The sequence below is a fragment of the Mandrillus leucophaeus genome, unplaced genomic scaffold (genome assembly GCF_000951045.1).
Source record: "Mandrillus leucophaeus isolate KB7577 unplaced genomic scaffold, Mleu.le_1.0 Scaffold343, whole genome shotgun sequence".
Classification (NCBI taxonomy): Eukaryota; Metazoa; Chordata; class Mammalia; order Primates; family Cercopithecidae; genus Mandrillus; species Mandrillus leucophaeus.
The window spans coordinates 1417971-1441222 of NW_012103621.1; the positions used below are offsets into that span (position 1 = coordinate 1417971).

Sequence of the window (23252 nt, forward strand, 5' to 3'; positions counted from 1 at the left end):
GGTAACCCCTGCCTCTGTGCACCTCACAGTCAAACTGGGAAAATCACAAAAAGGGAGAGGAAGGGGAAGAAGTAGAGTGCAGGGGAGATTAATAATAACTACTTATTCTGGCAAATTACAAACGCATGTAGGGCCATCTGTGCACACAGCTCCATGCCGGCTCCTCACCAGCAAGGCCCAGTGCAGGAACCCAGCTCAGCTCTGGGGAGCAGCTGGGCCTTCCATCAGCTTGTCAATGCCTGGGGGAAGGAGCGCCCGGCCTCCTTGTCTCCAGTCCTCCAGCCCACTGCCCACCAGGTGGACGGGCAGGAGCTCTTCTAAAAATACAGCTAAGGTTTGGCACAGGTGCTCTGGAGGATGCCCCCTCTTGCCAGGCCCGAGCTGGCTGCTCCTCAAGCTAGAAGATGCTCGGGGACCAGGGCACCGAGCACAGCTCCTGGGAACTCCCTGAGCAGGGTTGTCAAGGGCACTGCTGGGTGGCTCAGACTGCCGGGCAAGGAGGGCAGCATGCGGCCTATGAGGAGGCTGAAACAGACCCCAGGGTGAAGGCGGAACCCAGAGAAAGGCCATCCAGGTGCAGAGCCCAGCCCCACACCGTGGAACAAGCCCCAGGACCTGCCTGGCTCCACGAGAAAGCCAGAGACAAACTTGGGCCCTGGCCCCAGACACAGACATGGTTCCTTCCTCAACTTCATCTTGATCTTGATCCAGATTGAACCTTGACCTTAAACTCTATTCTGATCTCTGATCTTAGCTCTACACTGAACCGCAGTTTTCATGGTGGTCTCCAGTTCCCCGGCTGAAGCTACTAGAGGGCCCTCACTCTGTCTCTTTCAACTCTGGAACAGCCAAGTGGACAGGGCTCTCCCCGGCAGGGCAGACCCACAGCTCACAGAGGGCTTTCAATCCCAATGGCTTGGAAAGAAAGCAAAAGAACATGTACTCAATAATAAAGTAATAGAGCAATAATAACATCTTTATTGTGCTCTTACTGTGTACGTTGCCTGTATTAATTCCTTTCTTTCTTTTTCTTTTTTTTTTTTTTTTGAGATGGAGTCTCGCTCTGTTGCCCAGGCTGGAGTACAGAGGTGCGGCCTCAGCTCACTGCAACCTCCGCCTCCCAAGTTCAAGCAATTTTCCTGCCTCAGCCTTCCAAGTAACTGGGATTACAAGTGTGCACCACCATGTCCGGCTAATTTTTTTTTTGTATATTTAGTAGAGACAGGGTTTCACCATGTTGGCCAGGCTGGTTTCGAACTCCTGACCTCAGGTTACCTGCCCGTCTCTGCCTCCCAAAGTGCTAGGATTACAGGCATGAGCCACCATGCCTGGCCTTAATTCCTTTAATTCATATCACAACCCCACTTTACAGAGAAGAAACAGAGGCACAGAGTGGTCGAGCAACCTTCCCAGAATCACATAGCTGGTAAGGATCAAAGCCAGGATTTGAATCCAGGCCACTCGGCTCTAGAGTGTCTGTGTGTGGCCATCATACTGGAGTTGCTCTAAAAGTGTGCCAGATCTAGCTTCAGGGCACACATACACACAACACACACACAATATACACACACACGATCTCATTTTCTTTCTCGGAACAATGCTATGAAAATGACTTTTATTACCCTAGTCTTAGAAGTGTAGAAATTGGAACTCTGGAAAAGAAGTGGCTTGCCAAAGATAGCACAGCTGAGACACGATCAAATTGGCATTCAAACTCAGATTTTTAAATATAATCATTCCTGCTCACAAAATGCATGTCCATTGAATAACATAAAGAAGTTAACAACATTTATAAATTCTCCATCCAGAAAAAGCACCATTAGTATTTTGGTAGAGGTCCTTCCAGGCTTTTCTCCATTTATAAAATAATATTTTTCCAATAAAATGTGGACGCTCCATAATTTATTTGACAAATCCGAACAGATTGGCAGTTAGGTTGTGGCCAATGTTTAAGCCCATCTTTCCACACTTCCAGACAAATCAGATTTCAGGAAGATGAAGCTGGAATGGCCTTTGGACAACCTGCTCTGGGCTTGGCTAAGCCAGTCTTTGGCTGTGCAGATGGTGGGGTGACACAGCAGAGGCACAGAGGGACAGAGACTATGGCCCAATTGGTACCCACATCCTGCTGCACAGCTTGCTTTGGTAAAGGCAAGAGGCTACATGCGATTTATCTGTTTGTTTATTCTTAGAAACTGTCTGGATGAGAACTTGATGTTTTCTGTGCAGCTGAGCAGAACTGTGGCTTTGGAGGTTCACAATTTGTGTGGGAGCTGATCTCGTGAGCGATCGCATGCTCTCACCTACCAATTCTACACTCACTTCCCTGGGATGACAGGAGCCTCTGAAGTTACAGCAACAGGGAGCGGAGGGTCTGGAGTGGGGCAGGAGGGTCTGGGGTGGGGCACGGTGCAGACTCTGCTGCAGACTGGGACCTGAGGTTTTTCTAAATATTAGTGGAGGCAGGGTGGAACAAATGTGCTAGGACCCAAAGGGAAATTTTCCCAGAGCAGGGCCCAGGAAAGGAGAAGGTCTGGAGCATGCAAATGACCTTTGTCTTTCTGGTTTTGTAGAGGAGCTGGCTGGGCCAGGAGGCCAAGCTGCTCAGTGTCACCTGCTGCAGAAGCTCACAGCAGGGGACTGCACACCGGAGTCCTCTGAGGGTCAGGACATGTGAGCAGAGACTGAGACTAGTGACTCCAAGTCTGGCAGCACCCTCTGAAGAGAAGGACCAACAGAACCCTGGACTCAGGGTGAAGAAGAGTGATCACGATCAAGGACAATACCAGCAAGGGACAGCAAATACTCAGGGGTCCTTGGGCTGAGAGCAAGGACATGTGGAAGAAGGGACAGCAGATGCCCTGGGGTCTTTTGTTTCTCCTTCCTTCTCCTTTGTCTTCTTCCCACTGCACACTTGGGGGTGGCCACGTGACTGCTGGGGGACTAAGTGGCCAGAGCCCAAGGCCCCCTCTCTTCGGCAGCATGGCTTCTGTCCTACTTATGTCGAACTGGCAATGCTGGTCGCATGCAGATTAATGAGGCCACGGCTGAGGCCCTGCGTTGGGGGACTGGCCTTGTTTCTAGGTGACCAGGTACTTGAGCCTAAATTAACTTTGACTACCCTTTGTGCTTTCCCCCTTGGGCAGGGCAGCAGGAAAATAATGGGGGAGAAAGAAAAGAAGGTGAGGAAGAGGAGGAATAAAAGGGGGAGGGAGAAGGAAGAGAAGAGGATGAAAGGGGCTGAGGAAGAGGAGGAGGAGGGAGAGGAGGGGGAAGAAATAGAGGGGAACAGGGAAGGAGCAGAGAGTAGGAGGGTGGAGGGCGGAGGGGTGGGAGGACCACAGGGGGCAGGGTTGGAAGAGGGCAGCTGCCCCATGCTCTGCCCACTCTGCCAAACAGCCAGGGCCTCTGCCAGGTGGGTTCTGTCTTGTGGGGAGGAGCAGCGAAGAGAAATGAGTGTTCCTGCCAGTCAGCCACCTCAGCTCACACTCTCAGAGCAGGGCCTGCCTGGCTTTGCAGATGTAGAAACAGGGTCAGCAAGGGAATGTGATTTTCCCAAAGTGACAGGGATTGGGGATGACTGGGACGCAGGCCTCCTGAGTCCCTGTCCAGGGCTCTTTCTGCTGTACAATACATACCACTCAGCCACAAGAGCTTACTCACCCCTCAAAATCCTACTCAAAGAGCCCTTCCTCCACGGTGTCTCCTCAGGGCCCAGGATGTCCCTTAGGGCCTCCTCCTGACCACTGTCTGTGGTCCCCTCCCCTCTGGACTGAGCTGTCGTCCAGGCAGCAGCTGTGATGACCCATCTCTGTGACTCTGTTCCCAGTACGGGGCCTCTGCACAGAGCGGGTGCTGAATGAATGAATAAGAGTAAATGAGATAGTCAAATCTGGATGTGAACCTCCACACCACCTCTCTCATTAGCTTTGTGACCATTGGTGAGTTTCTTCACCTCTCTGGTCCTCAGTTTTCTTATCTCTAAAGTGGTTCCCTGACAGGGTTGGAAAATAAGTTACATAATGCAATCCTTCATTTACACATATAATGAGCACCTACTGTGTGCCAGCAGGCTCTGATGGGTGGCAGGTCAACAGTGGGGAGGAACTTGCCCCCAGGGAGTTTACAGTTTGGTGGGGCAAACAGATAATGAGAAAGCATATGAATGAATGAATGAATGAATGAATGAACGAATGAATGAATGAATGACTGTTCCATTGTGATAAGTGCCAGAAAGGCAAAGCCAAAAAGAGATGATAGGAAACACTGGGTGTTGGGGGCGAGGGGGGGGGTCTAATTTATACACGGTGGTCAGGGAAGGGCTCTTCAAGGTGAGAACACTTGAAGCCAAATCTGGAGGAGAGGGAACCAGCCATGTGCCTGAGAGAAATGCTCCAGGTAGAGGAAACAGCATGTGCAACACTGTACAAGGCGGCTGACGGAGAATCAGCATCACCGTCAGGATGTCCACATTGTGTCCTCCAAAGGGCTCTGCAGGCTGACTCAGGACTACTTGGGTGAGGAGGAGCAGCAGGAGGCGGAAGAGACAGTGCTGAGGTGCCCTTCACTCATGCATTCATTCAGCACACGTCTGCTGGGCTCCATGTCTGTGCAGACAAGTCTTCACTACTAGCGCTAAGGACAACATGTGGACAGCCCTGTCCCTGCCCCTCCCCCTGCCCCTGCCTCATAGCACTTAGTCAGGAGGAGCTGCCCCTGCCCTTGGGCTCTGGCAAGTACGAGGGGTTCCCAGCTTGGGTAGAGCAGATGGCAAGAGGACCTGGCCGGCACAGGTAGAGGGGAAGGGGAGTGAGGTCCAAGGGGGCCTCCCTGTGGATATGCTGTTGAGCTGAGGCCTGCAGGATGAAGGAGTTAGTGGGTCAAGTGAAGGGCAGGAGTCTTATCCCAAGAGCAATGGTGAGTTATTGATGGCTTTAAGTCGGGGAGTGCCATGATCAAACTTGTAGACCCCATGTGTGAAAGAGATTGAAGGGTGAGGGCTAGGGCAGATGCAAGGAGAAGAGTTTAGGTGGTGATTACAATGGCCCAGGGCAGGCTGCTGGCAGAGAGAAGAGGGCTTGGGTATGCTTAGGTGGTGAATCTGCACAATGGGGCCATGGACCCAGCAGGGGAAAGGAAAGGTGGCTAGGAAGGAGGCGGTAGGGACCCCACAGGTTTCCAGCTCGTGGAAGCGACACCCGAAAGTGCCAGCTCGGGCTGAGTGCCTTTGAGATGTCCAAGCAGAGATGCAGGGCAGGTTGTGAGAGATGTGGGCCAGCGGCTCAGAGGGGCTACTCACACAGGCTTCACTGGCTCCGCAGCAATCAAAGTGTGGCCCTGAAGAAGCTCCCCTGGAGAGGAAGCACAGAGGGGGCCCACAAATCAATGGCTTGATTGAGGGAAGCTGCTGGGAAAGAAAAACCAGAGGGCAGAGGACCCCCAGCCCCTGTCTCCCCAGGGTGCTGCCCCTGTAGTCAGACTGCCCTTGGCCTCCTTCCTCTGTGCTGGCTGAGCCAAGCTCTGATGGCAGAAAACCCTTAGTCCTAAGAGGAAAGGGATCTACTAGGAGCAAGGGGTCAAGGGGGACAAAGGGCATCCTTTCCGCTGGGGAACCAGACAAGGGGCTGTGCCAGGGACTCTCAAAAACAAGAGTGCTTCTCAGGGTAAGATGGAGAGGGGCATTCCTGTTGGGAAGCTCTCGCCCCTCACCAAGTTCACCTCTCTCTAGCACACCTTACATTTGAGCCAGGATCTTGCCACTGCACAAGCCTAAGACGCCTTGGAATGCCGGTGCGTGATTACCCCTGCTGCCTCTCCCGGAGCCCAGTACACAGCCTCAGCACCAGAAGACTTGCTCAGTAAAGAGTCACAGAATGCCTTTCAGTAGGGGAAGCCACATGCAGATCAGAGCGGCCAGAAAGGTCACCTGCAGGAGCAGTGAGAGCAGCCTGGACCAGGCTCCCAACCCTGAAGGCCAACAGAAAGCATGTGGGGAGCCACTCCAGAGTTCTGGGCAGGGCAGCATTGCGTGGCATGTGTGGGTCTCCAGGAGTTTGGGGGTAGGGAGGGGGTCTGAGGCCAGCAGCAGGAGCACAGGTAGGACACGTGTGTGTTCCAAAGGACAGGTCCCTGAGGTTCCCCTGATTACTGTAAGGAGGCTGGGGAAAGAGTGTGCACGCACATATATATGCATACGCAGGTCCACACACATGCAGAGAAGCACATGTGTACACATCTGCATACGCACAAGAACACACACAGGCATAGACAAGTCACAGAAAAAAGCCAGCTACAGATGTATGAGTTCAGGTACTGAACTTATATGAGTTACTTACACTGACAGGAGTATAAGTGCGTAGTGGGAAAGTGCCTACAGCTGTGGACCCAAGGACACATGCCTATGTGTACCCACCTTGCACATGCACATTCACACACACGGACACACACACACAGGTCCATAGGAGTCCTGGGTAAGGGCCTATTCCTTCGAGAACAGCGGGGGAGCCCAAGCCAGCTCTACATTGGATGGTGGTGCTATAAGTGGTGTCAGGCTGGGTGGTAGACAGAGGCCTCAGCCACATGGGTCTCCAACCCCAAGCAGCCTTCAGCAGTGAGAGGCCACCCCAGAGCGGGTCCTGAGCTCACTGATTTGCTGAGGCTCAGATGAGCAGCCCGTCAGCCAGCTGCTTCCCCTCCTGAAATAGCAGCCCTAAATAAGTGACAGCCCACCTGGCTAAGGGGAGGGCCTGGCACAGCTGTCATCAACGCTGCCAGCAGGACAGGAAGGGGCAGGTGTGGGGCGGTGGGGTACAGGGGCTGGGCCTGACCCAACACCACCCCAACTGTGCTTCCTCGTTCACACCCTGAGCAGCGCACACGTGCACACAAACACGTGGATAGATACACAGAGGCTGACAGGCACGAGCAGACTCACAGTACCTAACACACAGCGGAACACAGGCACTGAGTCACAGCCCTCTCTGGGAGGCCCGCACATCACTCAAACCCAGAACCACAGACACAGCACACACAGACATCCCCGCCCCTGGAGAGCACGCATGCACACACAGGCTGCCCTGCTCCATACAAACACAGGGCACATGCACATACATCCACACACAAGCATATCTGGACAGCTGCAGCCAAGCATACTGAACAGGCTACCTCAAGCACACACACATGTAAACACAAACAGCAGAAGGCTCAGAAACACCCTGGCACATGCTGTGTAGATGAAGACACATCTGGTGCACCAAGGCGCTCAGGACCAGACACACTTGCACACATTCGCACAAGTCCTCACGCACACATCCAGAGTGTCTGCGGCCTTTCTGGCTCACAACCTCGTCCCTGTCAGTAAGGATCCCCTCCTGGCCACCAGGGCCAAGGTCTGGTGTTTTAGCTGGCCAGCCATTGTGGGACAGACAGGGCCTGTGGCCAAGGCCTTCTCAACAAAGGCTTGGCATCAGACCAGATTCTCAGAACTGGTAGGTGATGGTGAGGAAGATAAGGGTCTTAGTGACACCTCCTCCTGCAGGCCTCCAGGCTCCACTAACAGCCAGAGGGGGGCCTGTGGGGTCTTCAGTGGCTCGGTGGGGGAGGAGTCCTGAGCCGTGGGGTGCCCAGCCTGGGGGACGGCAGGCCCTAGAGCTCTGCTCCCCACCCTTTTCAACATCATACTCTCCCCTTCTCAGACTAAGCCAGCAAATGGTTGAGCCAGGGAAGCAGAGGGGAAGAGGCCCTCAGAAGACAGGGCTGGGGATGGGAAGCAGGCAGTGTGATTGGTAGGAAGGGGCAGCCGCCTTGGCTGGGGACTGGGCCAAGGTGCTGCATAAGCAGAAGCCCAGAAGAGGAAGTTACTTAGGAAGATGAAATGAGTCAGTGCAGCATCTCACCAGCAGCCATTTAAATGACTCAAAGCCTCATCGTGAAACTGCCACAGTTTACCCAGATGGCAGCATTCCACATGCACACCGAAAAGGGAGAAACCTGCTAACTCCTTCCACGCTGGTGTGTGGGCAGACAGGCACAGCTCCCAGGAAAACAGCTGCCCAGGGCCACGTCCACCTCACACCACTCTCTCGACCATCACACACCATGGTCAAGCTGAATCCTTCTAAGGCTTCCAAAGAACTGAGGGAGGCAGACCCTGAGCCCAGCATCCTTGGGAAGGTGAGGGGAGCACAGAACAAAGGCCCCCGAGGTGCACAGGAAACATTTCAGGTGAAATTAGACAAAGTCGGTGGGGAAGGATGAAGCCAGACCGGCCCCGAGCCAACAACTGACTCTGGGGGATGAACACACGGTACTTGCTGTTCTATTCTCTCTGCTTCGGCATATTTTGAAAATTTGAATTTTTTTCTGAAATAAAACGTTTTTTAAAAAGCTTTGTGTCCTCTCTTTGAGAGAGAGCAGTCATTCATTGTTTGTTCACTTACCCACGCTGTCCTGTGAGTGAAGCACGATATCTCCATCCGCATCACCCTGGGCAACGCTCAGCACCAAAGGGAGACCAGAAGCAAGACCCCCTCTGCTGGAGCAGACCACAGAGCAGGCTTCAGCAGATGCTGCACAGCTATGGAAACTGAGGCTCTGAAAAACAGGCTCCAGAATAAGGCTGGGCTGAGTCCTGAACCCTCATCAGATTGGCTGATTGGGGGCCTGCGCTCTTATCAATAGAGAGGGACATGTGTTTACTGCAGGGAACTTTCCATGGCCGGCGGGACTGTGATCCTGAGAAGCTTCCAGGAGCCTCTGTGCTCTGTGAGCCTACCTGTTCTGTGAATCTGTGTGCCCGTGAGCCTGTGTGCCCCACGAGCCCATGTGCCTCATGACTCTGTGCCCCGTGAGCCTGTGTACCCAGTGAGCCTACGCCCTGTGAGTCTGTGCCCTGTGAGCCTGTGTGCTCTGTGAGTCTGTGCCCCTCAGTCTGTGTTCCCCATGACTGTGCCCCGTGAGCCTGTGTGCTCCATGACTCTGCCCTGTGAGCCTGTGTGCTCCGTGACTCTGTCCCGTGAGCCTGTGTGCTCCGTGACTCTGCCCTGTAAGCCTGTGTGCTCCGTGACTCTGTCCCGTGAGCCTGTGTGCTCCGTGACTCTGCCCTGTGAGCCTGTGTGTTCCGTGACTCTGCCCTGTGAGCCTGTGTGCCCCACAAGGCTGTGTGCTCTGCGTCTGTGCCCTGTGAGTCTGTGTGCCCGTGACTGTGCCGTGAGCCTGTGTGCCCCGTGACTCTGTGCCCTGTGAGTCTGTGCCTGGTCAGCCTGTGTGCCCCATGAGCCCGTGTGTCCCGTGAGCCATGTGCCCCATGACTCTGTGCCCCGTGAGCCTGTGTTCCCTGTGAGTCTGTGCCTGGTGAACCTGTGTGCCCCGTGACTGCTTCCCGTGACTCTGTGCCTGGTGAGCCTGTGTGCCCCGTGACTGCGCCCCGTGACTCTGTGCCTGGTGAGCCTGTGTGCCCCGTGACTGCGCCCCGTGACTCTGTGCCTGGTGAGCCTGTGTGCCCCGTGACTGCGCCCCGTGAGCCTGTGTGCCCCGTGACTGCTTCCCGTGACTCTGTGCCTGGTGAACCTGTGTGCCCCGTGACTGCTTCCCATGACTCTGTGCCTGGTGAACCTGTGTGTCCCGTGACTGCGCCCCGTGACTCTGTGCCTGGTGAGCCTGTGTGCCCCGTGACTGCGCCCCGTGAGCCTGTGTGCCCCGTGACTGCACCCCGTGACTCTGTGCCTGGTGAGCCTGTGTGCCCCGTGACTGCGCCCTGTGACTCTGTGCCTGGTGAGCCTATGTGCCTCGTGACTGCGCCCCGTGAGCCTGTGTGGCCCGTGACTGCACCCCGTGACTCTGTGCCTGGTGAGCCTGTGTGCCCCACGAGCCTGTGTGCCCCATGACTCTGTGCCCCGTGAGCCTGTGTGTCCCGTGAGCCTGTGTGTCCTGTGAGCCTGTGTGTCCTGTGACTCTGTGTCCCATGAGCCTGTGTGCCCCACGAGCCTGTGTGTCCCACGAGCCTGTGTGTCCCGTGACTCTGTGCCCCGTGAGCCTGTGTGACCCATGAGCCTGTGTGCTCTGTGAGTCTGTGTGCCCTGTGAGCCTGTGTGCCCTATGAGCCTGTGTGCCTGTGAGCCTGTGTGACTCATGAACCTGTTTGCCCCATGAGCCTGTGTGCTCCGTAAGCTTGCGTGGTCTGCGCTCTGGTGTTTAACGCAGTGCTTGGCACCTGTACATGCTCAATAAACATCACTGGGTGAATGGAAGTTACAGGCCAGTGGGGTACTGGGAGCCCCTGGAGAAGGCAGGGGGCACTGGGACAGAGTGAGGTCTGTGAAGGGACCTGGGATGGCTGAGCAACTGCCTCTAGGCATGAGGTCCACTCCTGGGCTGGGCCCATGCTCCTCTGGCCCACTTCAGAGTCACCGAGAAGTAGGGGAGCAGAGCAGAACCTTGTATAAAGCCTCAAGACCCATCCTATCAGCACCTCCTGGACTTCCGCTGCTAAGCCTGGCACCTTAGAGGTGCTCCATTCATCCCCTGGACACAGAACTGCCCCTCTGGGCCTATTTGGTCAGCTCTACTGCCTGGTATACCAGCATCCCTCCTTCCCCCACCCTGCGATGACCAACCAGGCCGAGGGAGTAAGCGCCTCAAGGTCCCTTCTAGCCTAGGACAAGCTGGGGAGATGGGGTGGGGGACAAAGTGCAATCCCTCAGAGAGGAAAGGGTGCTGATTTGGGATTTATCAGGGAAGTACAACACATAGGTCACCACCAAAACAGCTTCGGGGTGGGCCAGTGGTCATTCCACTGCTAAAGCCACATACTTGGAGACGACCTGTCCTCAACTCTCATATCCCAGGGACAGCAGCTCTCTCGTTATCCTGTCCCTGTTTCGCTGGTTTCTGCAGACATCCGGTGATGCCTCTTCTCCCCTGCACATGGAGGTAGACTCCGTGCAACACATGTGTGCACACACGTGCCCACCTGTGCACACACCCACATCCTCACTCGGCCGCCTGCCCTCAAGCACCCACCATCCCTCCCTCCACAATCCTGCCTGGCTCAGGCCCAGGCTGGGGGTGAAGGGGCATACGGAGGCAAGCAGGAAAGGGGCCTTGGCCTGAATTCCAAAGTCTGAAATAGCCCACCACAAATTATCTTTGTTCAGACAGGCTGATTAGCATAATTATCCCATCAGAGGAAAAAAAACAGAAGAGAGAGGACGAGGACAGTGGTAGAAAGAGAGACAGCCAGGGGCAGAGACAAAGAAAGCAGCAGGCACTGAGAGGGGTGGCTCTCAGGAGGCCGCAGCCCACGAGCGAGTACGGATGCCCACCGGGCCCCGGGCATAGCCCTGGGGGAGCCCCCTCCCTCTGACAAGCCAGGCTTGCTGTGGGCTTCAGGGCCCACCTGTGAGACAGGAGGGCTCAACAAAGTGATCTCCAAGGTCCTGCTGGCTCCGACATGAATGTCTCGAGATGGCACAGCCGGGATGTGCTCGACAAAATCATTTTGCCGAAGGATGCAAAGACCCTTGAATGTTGTCCTGCTTTCATTCAAGTCACATCTCTTCATTCTCCAGCCCCCCTTATCAAGAGCCCAGAATGTGAGTGCCCCTGCTCTGCGATGGCACTGTCCTAGGTGCTGGGGACTCAGCAGTAATCAGGACAACCGACCACCCTTGCTTTCGAGCTCACAGCCTGGTGGAGGGGGACAGAGAAACCCAGCCAGGTGATTCCATACGTGGTGTGAACTGGTCTGAGAGCCAGAGTCAGGGTGCTCTGGGGATGCAGATGAAGGACACCTGATCCAGGCATGCTGGTGGGAAGACAAGGAAAAATTCAAAAGGAAGTGAGGCTCACAGAAGGACTGAGGGGCAGGTGCCGGCCAGGTGGGGCAGGAGCACCGGCCCTGCACAGACAATTCCAGATATCACTAGGCATGGCTTCTGCCCCTTGGCCGCCCAGTACCTGCTTCTGAACAGATCCGCATGTATCAGCCTCTCCTCTTCTACTAGATGGAAAGATCCTCGCAAAGAGACACTCTCCATTCCTCTTATCTCTGCCACAATCCTGGGCACACAATAGGCTTAATACATCCTCACTGAATGCAGGCTCGGTGCATTCCCAGAAACAAGCCACAGATGGAAGATCCTAGCCTCAGGTCCCTGGGGCTCCCTCCGGTCTCCCCTAGGTACATGCATGCCCCAGGGGTTAATCTCAGCCCCACGCTGCTTTTCAAGAAAGAACTAAAGGGATGCGTCTAGATTCAGGAGAAAGGGACGGGAAAGGGTCAGGGAAGGGACTGAAGGCCAAGAAACTCAGAAGACCTGGAGACTCCTAAGCCAGGGCCCTGGGTTTGTGTGCAGTAGGGCCTGAGGCGAGCAAGCAGATGGTGGCTGGAGAAGTGGTTAATGGTAGAGGAAAGTGACAGAGAGGGAGATGAAGAGAGAGAGAAAGAGAGAGAGAACAGAAGTGAACAAAAAGTCAGAGGGAGAAGGAGATATGGAGAGGCAAAGAGAGGGACCAAGCCAGGTGGATAAAAACCAATACAAAGGGATACAAAATGAAGGAAGGAGGGAGGCTGAGGCAAGAGGATTGCTTGAACCCGGGAGGTGGAGGTTGCAGTGAGCCGAGATCTTGCCACTGCAATCCAACTTGGGCAACACAGCGAGACTCCCTCTCAAAAAAAAAAAAAAAAAAAAAAAAAAGAAAGAAAGAAAGAAGGAAAGAGAAAAATCTAGAGGGACATCTAAATAAAAATGATGAGGAGAGAGATGAACTGGGGTGGGTGGAGGTGGTCAGGGGCAATGCAAAGGACAGAAATGGTGAAGGGAGGCAGAGTCAGAGAGCTTCCATTCCAGGAGGAGAGAGGAACTTGGAAGGGGGAGGAGAAGGACGGAGAGACATTAGCCAACCCTGAGGTCAGGGACCGAGGCAGGGAGGCCGGGTGAGGGATCGGCTGCATGCCCAGTGTCCTCTCCCCATCTGCCTGCCCACGGGAGCTAATCCTTGGTCTTCCACTCCATCAGGCTGGCAGGACTCTCTCCCTTGCCTCCTGCCCACTTGGCTCCTTAAGTGTGTCTGGGGGAGGTAAGTGGTGGTGGCAGGCAATAGAGAAAACAGCTCTGGGAATAAACAAACCCCCTGCTCAGCCTCCTGAGACCAGGACACTTGAGACACCAGGCAGAACGTGAGAGTCACACCAATGCTTCCCAATGGTTTCCTGCATGCCTGGGAGGAGGCTTGGGAGTTGCATTAATAACTACGATGGAGAGGAATGCCTTCTGTGTGGCACGCACTTGCTGAGCTCCTTCTATGCATTATCTCATTCAGTCCTCACAACCACTCTGAGCCGCACACCATTACTCACTCCCTTTGAACATCTGAGGCTCAGAGAGGTTCAAGAACTTGCCCAAAGTTGCACAGCTGGGAAGTGGTGGAACCAGGATTTGAACCCCTGCTTTTAACTTCTATTCCTTGTGATCTATAAAGAGAAGTGAGGTCGTGCTGGCCTCTCTGTGAGAGTTCCCCACCTCCGAAGGCCCAGCTTCCTTTAGGAAACAATCCCCAGTGAGATGTCCCCCCTCAACCCCCAGCAGCCTCTTGCATGCTTTCCAGGTTGGTGCGACCTCAGAGGCACCTCTGCATTGAATGGCTGTATGGACAAAGGCCTTCCAAAGCAGGCAATGCGTGGAACTGTCTCTGGTGACCTGAGCCTCAGATTGTATCCATTTGTCCATCATCCCCAGAGACAAAGAATTAGCTGGTGAGGATGAAGTGACAGAGTTTAAAGCCAGAGCCTTCTCCTAAGGAGAGGCAAAGGCCTGGGAGGCCAGCTGGGGATCCTCTGTACCACTGTGGCCATGAAGACCCCATGGAAAAATGCATGCAGAGGCAGGAGGTGCTAAGAAGCCATGGTCCTGGTCTGGGCAAGAAGAGAGTCACTCATTAGTACGGGGACACTAGGCTGCTTACACAGCTGGGTGAGGTCTGGCACAGATGGGCCAACTGTGTTGGGCTGCTGTACTCCTCTGGACAGCACCGGAGTCCTCCTCCATGTTTTGCCTGGAGACAGGCACCAGCTGAGGGTTCAGGATTTCTCAGAGCTCAGGTGATCTCCCTGTGGAGGGGGGCCCTGAGCCCCAGCCTGGGAGCTTCATCTATAGCAGCTGGCAAACACCCCAGGGGAGGAAATCAGACCAGGAGGCTCCATGACTCAGGGGTGGCCTCCATACAGTGACACCTCTTCCCTCCTCACACGTGCAGCATCCATAGACAAGTTGGACCACTGGAAACCAAACCCCCACATCTCTGCCCTTCTGATATAATCAACATGGACCAGGGCTCCCCGTATGCGGGGCTCCGACTTGGATACTTTCTCATGTTCATCTTTTATAGTTTTCAGTTACTCTGAAAGGGTCAGCTCCTGATACCCATTGGATAGATGAGAAAATGGAGGCTCAGTGAAATGACTTGCCCAAGACCATGCCCACAGTGAGTAGCAGTGCCTGATTTCAAGACCATTCATGTCCTTTCCACTACCCACGCCTTCGCCAAGCTACCGCACATGATATGACCAGTGCAGCCATCACTAATACCATCAAACTCAAACCTCAAGTGCCACGTTGAAAAGAGGAATCTCCAGGCATATGACAAACATCCTGTGGGGGACAGAGCCCATAGGAAGGTCCCCATAGCTGCCATCTGCCACCATCACAGCCCAAGCCCATTAGCTAAGTCAGTTTCCTAGGGAAGGTTTTGAAACGCTGTTAATTCCCCCAATTATAAGACAAATGCTTGTTGATCCCGTCAAGGTTCATCACACAGTAGTGCCACCTGAGTGACAGCTAAATCCGAGGGGCCCAGTGCCATGGAGTGGAAAGCGTGCGGTACCTGAAAAAGCAGGCTCAAATCTCATCCCAGAGTATGACCTTGGGCGAGTCACTTAACCATCCTGGACTTCTATTTCCTCGCCTGTCAAATGAAGGAGTTGAATTATATGGTCCCCAAGGTCCTCGCGGGCTGAACTTTCCAGAAGACGGTGATTCGTGATTCAATTAAAGTTTACCAGGCTGCCTATCAGAAAATTTAATGACTCTTCCGAGTTGACCAAGGCAGGCAAAAAAGATTATAAATGTAATTTCATTGAAATGGGAAAAGATGAGAATAAGCAAGCAAATAACATCTGAACACAGGCCACACTTACCAGCGAACAGTGAGTCACTGCCTTTGCGTGGGGGAAAAAAGAATGAAATTGGATTCTCTGGAGCTCACATGGACTTGTTTTCCCAGAGCCTTGCAGAGGGCTTGCCATAGCCAGGGGATAGATGAGACTCTTGGGGTTAACTAGAAATGGGGGGAGAGAGGTCCCAGGGGAATGTGATTTAAGCCAACCTAAAAGAGGAATTTATGACAACTGCAGTCATTTCTTCTCCATTTGACCCACAGGCCTCCAGACTTGCTGGGATGTGGCTCTGAAAGATTCTGTGATAGTTTAGACTGAGTCTCAACGGGAATTTTGTTCCCTGGGAGGTTAAAGGTTCTCTGTGGAACCTCAATTCCCTAAGAAACATTTGCAAAGAGGGTAATTTAAGCAAAAATACTATTTGTTTCCCAATTTACAAGCAATTACACATGATTTACAGCCCAGCTTGCCTCTTGCACAAGCAGCTCTGTAATTTACAAGACCATAAAGTCGGGGGCTCCCATACTCCCACCACAATAAATCTGGCCTGGATGGTGACTTGGGGCGGAAATGATTAATCTGCCCTCTGAGGGATAAGCCAGCAGAGTGCTATATTAGCCAGGGAAGCATCGTGCTGAGATGGCACTTCTCAGCCCCACCCGTGACACCTGTTTTGCTCTGGAAGAGAAATTTGCCCCATGGTCCCAAGAGACAGGGACACAGGACATGCTAGCCAGGAAAGGGTGCCAGCCAAAGGTGCAGGTCCAGCCACCTGTGCACTGATGTGCACATTATCTGTTGTCCTGAGGGTTCGCCCCAATTACCTCTCCACAGGCCCAGATCTGCATCAGGTGGGGCAGCTTGTGGCAGATTTGTGATGTCTCAAGCTGGACATGGTACCAGACAGGCTATCAGGCAAGTGACAGACCGAAAGGCCACGGTTTGACCTGGACTGTAGCTAAAGAGTTTGCCAAGCCAACAAGGCCCTCGGACATTCATCAGAGCAGTCCGCCTTGGACTGGGTGGGTCTGGATCAGAGCCTCTTTGCCAGGACAGAGACGGCTAGGAGGTCAGCACCAGGGACAGCTCCAGCAAGGCTCTGCCTGGCTAAGGCTGAGGATGACCATGGTCTTTTGACTTCTCACAGTTGAACTTAGTGGGGGAGTGAAGGTGAGAAAAATTTCTAGCTTGAAAAACCTGACTGAAAAGGCAGGCCCTAATCTTTGTGGATCCATGTAAGAGCCCTCTTTTCTTCCTCACGAAGCCGGGTGTCTCTGGACATTCAGAAATCACTCTGAATACCACTGAATCCTTGATGGATTTAATCATAGCTTATTTCCAAGACCCTCCTCATCAGAACCCTCTTCCAGGACACAGACCACGCCCTGCCCCTTGGCATTCTCACCTTCATAAGGATTCTGATCTTCAGGCTTAGGTCCTGAGAAGAAAAGAATAATAGATCCAGGCACGGTGAGCCCCTCATTCATTTATTCACCATATAATATATAATAAGACCCACTATTTGCCAGATAATGTGCTTGTTTTGGGGGGATGCAATGGTTTAAAAAAGATGTATGGAATCCTTGCCCTCTTAATAGGTGAGAAGGACAATTAAGTTAACGTTAACAATCATGAATATTTGTTGAATTCTTATTAAGTATCAGGTCTTGTGTTGGGCCCCTTTATAGACAATATGTCATTTAATCTTCAAGCCACTCCATGCAGTAGATGATAGTATCAGATAATTACACAGTTAGCAAGAGGAGGGGCTAAAATTTGAAGTTAGACATCCTGACTCTAGGGCCTTCCCTTTTAACCACTAGACAATGACAATATAGTTTGATCAGTGCTGTGATGGAGTGCAAGAGCCTTTCTGGTCCTCTGGTCCTCACTTCTCTTCTCCAGCTCCTCCTGGTCCTCCCTTCTTCACTGAGAGCTGAGACCAGGGGGTAAGTGCACCTGTGCTCTTTCTACTGGGACCCACAAATCTCTGAAATGCTTCTCACTCTGACGCTTTTCTCTGCCTTATCCTGGATTTCTGCTCCAATCTCCATGCCCAGCAGGGCCTGACTACCCTCTGCTCAGGGATCACTCTATAGCACATAGCTCACAGCCCTGAGAAAGCATGGGAAATGAGGGAGCAAAGACTCATGGGTCATCTGTGTCTCTATGGAAACACTGACACCAGGATGCAGAGCCACAGCCTATGGTCTGGAAAGGAGGAGGCAGGTGACAGGTAGGAGGTAAAGAGGAAGCAGGATGGAAAATCAGGTAGGAAATCCAGCTTGACAGAAAGAGTGGTGTGGACAAAGGGTTGGACCCATTGGCAATGCTCCTAGAAGGTAAACGACAAGAGGTGAAGGGTAGAGGGTTAAGATAATGCACTTGGGTGCCAGACACACCGAGTCAGAAGCCCAACTTTACCACCTATAGACAGGTTACTTAAACTCTCTAAGGCTCTGTTTTCTCATCTATAAAATGGGGCCAATAATAGCAAAAGCACATCCTGCTATGATACTTGAGATAACAGATCTATGATAAATAGTAAGCACTCAATAAATGATAGCAATAATGTGATAATAATGACTTATACTTTGCCCAGTGAGCCTGTCCTGAAGAGCCTGGTCCCAGGCAACAGAGGCCCAGATTCAGTGCCAGGCCCTTGGGTGTGTTTTCCACTAGGCCCTCTGTCTTACTGAGAAACTGAGCTGGCAGAGCACTGGGGTTCTGTGATGGTGGCAGACTCTCTGCCCCAACCCTTCCCCAGCTACCCACATCTCTTGCAGGCAGAAACATCCCTGGAAGCTTTTACAGTGAGCAATGGGAGCACTGTTATTCACTTCCTCACAGTTTCACCTGCTCTTCTCTCTCTCTTTCGCTCTCTCCCTCTCCCTCTGTGTGTGTGTGTGTATGTGTGTGTGTGTCTGCTTTGTTTCCCTCTGTTCATGCTCCCTCCATATATTTATTTTTGTCCCTGCCCTTCCTGTCTGTGCCCCTCCCCCACCATCACTCCCACTACCCCACAGGGCAGGAAAACTCGTGGCCATTGGGAGTGACACACATTCCCATAAGGCAGGTCAGAAGCACATTGTCAAGGGGTTGACTGAGTATCCTACCTGCAGGTGTTGATACTCCCCCAAGAGCGGGGAACGTTTTAACCTCTTTCCAAACAAGCTTTGGGCAGCTCTGAAGATACTTCCACCTGCCCTTTCAAAGGTCCCTCACTAGTAGCTCCTCTGCCTCTCTCACATGCACCTAGTCAGCCCACTGGTCACACGCACAGGGGCATGGTCCCAGTAGCTGCTCCCCCTTACAGTCTGGAGCCTCCACAGCTGCTGGCCCCATCTGTCACAGTTCCACGTGAGGCAAGGCCAGGACCTCCTGGGGCCTTTGCAGTGACATTCAGGCTGGCAACTGGGTAGCAACGTGGTCCCCATTTCCTCAGCAGTGGGTGTCTCAGGAGCAGATGTGCCTGTCGGGACAGCACTGACACCCCCACCTGGGAAGCACTCTCTACTGTTGTTTGACAATCGACAATCTGAGCAAACAGAATGACTCATCCAGAGACAAAGCCAAAGCAGGCAGCTTTTCCAACCCTCTCCCAAGGGAGGTGAACTAATTTGGGGGCTTTGTCAAAGTGCCCACTCCCTTCTCTCTCTACTCCCCATGAAGAGGCCAGATGAATGAAATTGATGCCATATGCCACCCTCTCTTCCCCCAAATTACACTGGCTCCCAAGGCAAAGCAATCCTTCCAGAAAACCAAACCGGCATCCTCCAGCTCATCCCCCAAGTCAAAACCTGAAGGTTACCATGCCAAGAGTGTCATCAGGGGCTGAGCAGGGCCCCACCAATGGCAGGAGCCAGTCAAGACAGCCAGGGGGAGAAATGGACCTAAACAGCTCAGGGATGTCACACCTGCCCCTCAGAAACCAGCAAGGGGCTGTGTCTGGTCATTCTCCCTCCATCCTGTGAGAACAGCAAACGGTTAATAAGGAGACAGGGCCCACGTTCAAGTCTGCCACCTGGGAGCAGAGTTAGATTTGGGTTTTGGTTTTGTTTTGTTTTTGGAAGCAAGTTTGATCTTGACAAATTAACCGCCTCCCAACACACACATAATCACTGACAGATAGATTTATTTATCCATTCATTCAACATTTGTTGGCACTAACCATGTGCCAAGCCTGTTGCTAGGCCCTGAAGGTGCATAATGAAAATCCTAATGGTGGAATAAGTACTGGAGTAGAGACCTGTGTAAGGTACCCTGGATGTACATCATGAGGAAAGAGTCACTACTTTCTGAGGGTATTCGAAAGGGCTTCATTGTAGAGAGGACACTGGCATAAGCAACAGGATAAGTGAAATTCACTAAAGGAAACCACGGAACTCACAGAGTTCAATGCAGTCTTGGGTCCTGGCTTCAGGCTGTAACACACATCTTCTCAAACCCAACTGGGCATGACACACCCAGAAATCACAGAGCTTTCCATGGAACCCCATGAGGATGTGAATGGACAGAACTCTATCATGTGAGCTAAGAACAATTCAGCTAATCGAAACTATGACCATATGAAAAATGGCAATATGAAATACTGTTAAAAATTTTGGCAGGGGAAAAATTATATAATACCAGTGTTATCTCCAATGGCAGTGTGAAGGGCAAGGTTGACAGGTAGGGTAAGGATGCTTGATGTCAGGTGTGATATCCAAAAACTGAACAGTCATTCACCACGTCAGCTGCTTCTGCTTTCTGGAGACCCACGTTAGCAGGCACCAAAGGTTTAATAAACACATACAGAGGCAGGATTGACTGGGAAAATTTTATCAACCAACCACACAGTTTCTGCAATTTGGGAAAAGACCACTCTCTGATAGGAGGTGGAATGGGTCTCTCTGCTCCTGAAACTACCTTAATGTGAACTAGGAGGGCATCCGCATGTCTTCCACAGGTGGTGAGTGGGGCCACCGTACCGTATTAGGCCTCATTGCCCTCAGGAAATTCCTTAAACACCAGAGTCTGAAATCAGAGGTCCGCATACACTGACTCAAACGACATTTCTAGCTTTTCTCTCATTCCAGTCCTCTAATCTAGCTGGGTCATTCTACACACCATTCATCTCACATTCTCTACTCTTTTGCCCACCATTGGAAGCTCAATTCCTGGCATGAAAATGGTACTCAGTAAATATTTTTTGAACAAATAAAAGGATGGATGGGTGAATGAATGGTTGGACAGGTCAGTGAATTCCTATCACAATGCCATTTGCTCTGATTAGAGTAAGTCTCCCCAGATCTAGCTTGTCTTGGAGAACTGGCTCTGAACACTTCACCTCTAGGGTTCCTCTTCCCCAGCCCACTCCATTGCACATAGATTACTTGTTCCCCTTCATTGCTGGTCATGGGTCTGCCATGCTCACTGGGAAATCAATCATGCTTTGATTCCACAGATTGCCCTGCAGTGTCTCTTATATTCCTCTTGGTTTTGTAATTGGTTTTTCATGACTTTGTTCCCCCAATAGTCTTTGACTACCACAAGAAGAATGATCCTATATTTTATTCCAAGACAGTCCTGGACCATTGGACAAGTCCCAGTAGGAACTGACTAGGTGATGATGTGCTCATAAAGCCCTTGTTGGGGAGCCATGCAAAGCTGTGAGATACCACCAGCCAGGCAAAGCAAAACTGGCCTCTCTCCGGCTCTGCTGCTGTGGGACTTTGGCTGACCACTTGCCGCTGGACCTCCTGGACATAGTCTGGCTCTTCTGTGGCCCTTCCCTTGGAGGACCTCCTTCACCACCTGGTTCTGGTAGGGCTGTCAGTTATAGAGCATCTTCTCCAAGCCATAGAGATGGGCAAGTGTCTAAAATGGCAAATCAGCCTTATCATCCTTCTGACTCCAGGATAGTCAGACCAAGTCCAGGTCAACCGGAAGGGCTTTATTCAAGACCTTGGAGGGGAAACATCCTTCCCACACAAATGGAAGCCTGCCTTTGCCATAGAATTGAATGAGGCTGCAGCTAGGCCTCACAGAAGCAAAGTCAAGGGATAGCATGGTTTGATCACCCAGGTCTAGCCACATCTGAACCAGTCTACCTCTAGACTGCCCAATTCTGAGGACCTGCTAATTCCTTTTTTACTTAACACACTTACAGTTGGGCCTCTAAAATCAAGAGAATCCAGGGTCTAAGTCCTCCCTCTGTGCCTTAAGAAGGATGGGAGATGTGCAAATTGCTTCACTTCCAGAGAGGGACAGTGGGGAAAGGTTATACTTGGATATCAGAAGCCTCTTAGAAGTTCTTGGCGGCTCCTAGAACCTTGCCCGAATCCCAGGGAGGCTCCTGGGTGGCCTTCGGCAGCTCTGATCCTCAATGCTCAAAGACTTCTAGGTGGATGGCAGGGTGAAGGAGACTGCTGCCTGCCATCTCCTCTCCAGCAGAGTCATCAGCATCCACATTCCTCTACCTGACACCCTCCTTTTCTTCTGCTCTTCTTGCAGCCACATGATACAAACAGGCCCGCCCACAGTCACAGAGCCCTGGAGACACCCTTTTGGAGGGAACGGGGAAACTTCTCCAGCTTACCTCTCCGCAAAGTGCTTCTGCGGCAGAACCACTCCCCAGGGCCTGGCACCATCTGTTGTTAGAAATCCCCTTTGCTAATTATTAAACTTCTCTGAACGGAAATGAATCACAGAGCCAGGCAGGAGGGGGCTTGAGGAGGCACTGGCAATTTACTTAGCGGCAGTAATCATCCCAGCCAGGCCACACACGGAGGCTCCTGATCCATCTTTGGCACGGGCTCTGCCACGTGCTCTGCCTCCCAACGAGGCTGTTATTTCTGAAGGAGAATCCACGGGGCCTGGGAGGCCTGGGAATTTCCTGCAGAACTTCAGTGGTCTGGAACCTGCTTGGAGCCCCTAAGGACCCCACTCTGCCTAGGCCCAAAGAGTCAGCCAGGGCTGAAAGTGGACAGATCCTGATGGAATGGACCAGGCCTTCCGTACTGACTCTAGCATCTTGGAAGCAAAGTAACAGGCTCATGGCACCCCAGTCAGCTCCTAGATGAGGAAACACAATGATGTAATAGGATCTTATCCCTGAATTACACCACAGAGAGAGTGGAAGGGGTAGGAGCAGGGTCTTGAGACACGGGAGGTGGGTGCTATCCTAACGAGGGCTCCCACCACCTCCAGGGCTTCCCGTTGCCACTCTTATTCCCCTTTCCCTCAGGTAGGCTGAGCCAGGTTACGTTCAGGGAGTCAAAATGAGTGTAGGGTGCTAGGAAAGAAAATTCCCATGTCTTGAGCACTTTCTAGGGTCCAATCGCTTTGCCGTTTTCCCATGGAATCTGCCCAACCACCCGTGCAAGACAGGCATTATTCTCATTTAACAGACTAGAAAACTGAGGCTCAGAGAGGAAAAGTGACTCACCCAACGTCCCTCAGCAACCTGGGAGCAGAAGTCAGCCCAGTTCCATGTGACCCTTTTCTCTCTACTACACTAGGAGCTAAAGGATGGGGAGGAACATCTGTGTCCAGAGCAGGATTCATTGACACTCAGGGAAAGCACATGGGGGCCTGGCCTGCCCAGGCCGTAGCAGGCCCAGGGTCACCATCATCATCACCATCAGTTCTGAGCAGGTACCAGGTGCCCACTGGCCTTGAGAGTACAAAGACCTGAGAGGCTCCCACTGTAGACCCTTGGGAAGAAAGTCAGGTATCGGTGACCCATGCCAGTCTGGTATCTGCCCCAGGACAACAGCAGAAAAGCGAATCTCCAGGCAGTCCCTTCATGTACCTATCCCTCCCTTGTTCAGATACTTCCAAGGCTACCCCCAGCCCTTAGGATAGCAAACAGAGGCCACCAGGACCCTGCAAATCCTGTCCCCTACCCGCCTCCTTAGAACCATCACTCCACCTCTCCTCCCTGCGTTAGCAGCGCTGGACTTCTCTGGGATGGGAAAGTGCTTGCTATGTCTGCACACCAGGCCTTTCCTTGAGCTGTTTCTTCCACCAAAAACACCCTTCCCACACTCTTTGCCTGGCTACCTACTCTTTCTTTGGGTGTCAGCCTAGACATCAC

General features: G+C 52.6%; 1 protein-coding gene across 1 annotated transcript in view; it reads right to left on the reverse strand.

The window, feature by feature from the left end:
• GRIK3 (glutamate receptor, ionotropic, kainate 3) overlaps window positions 1–23252 on the reverse strand; it is a 242992-nt gene that overhangs the window by 158682 nt on the left and 61058 nt on the right. The gene's annotated exons all lie outside the window — the stretch shown is intronic.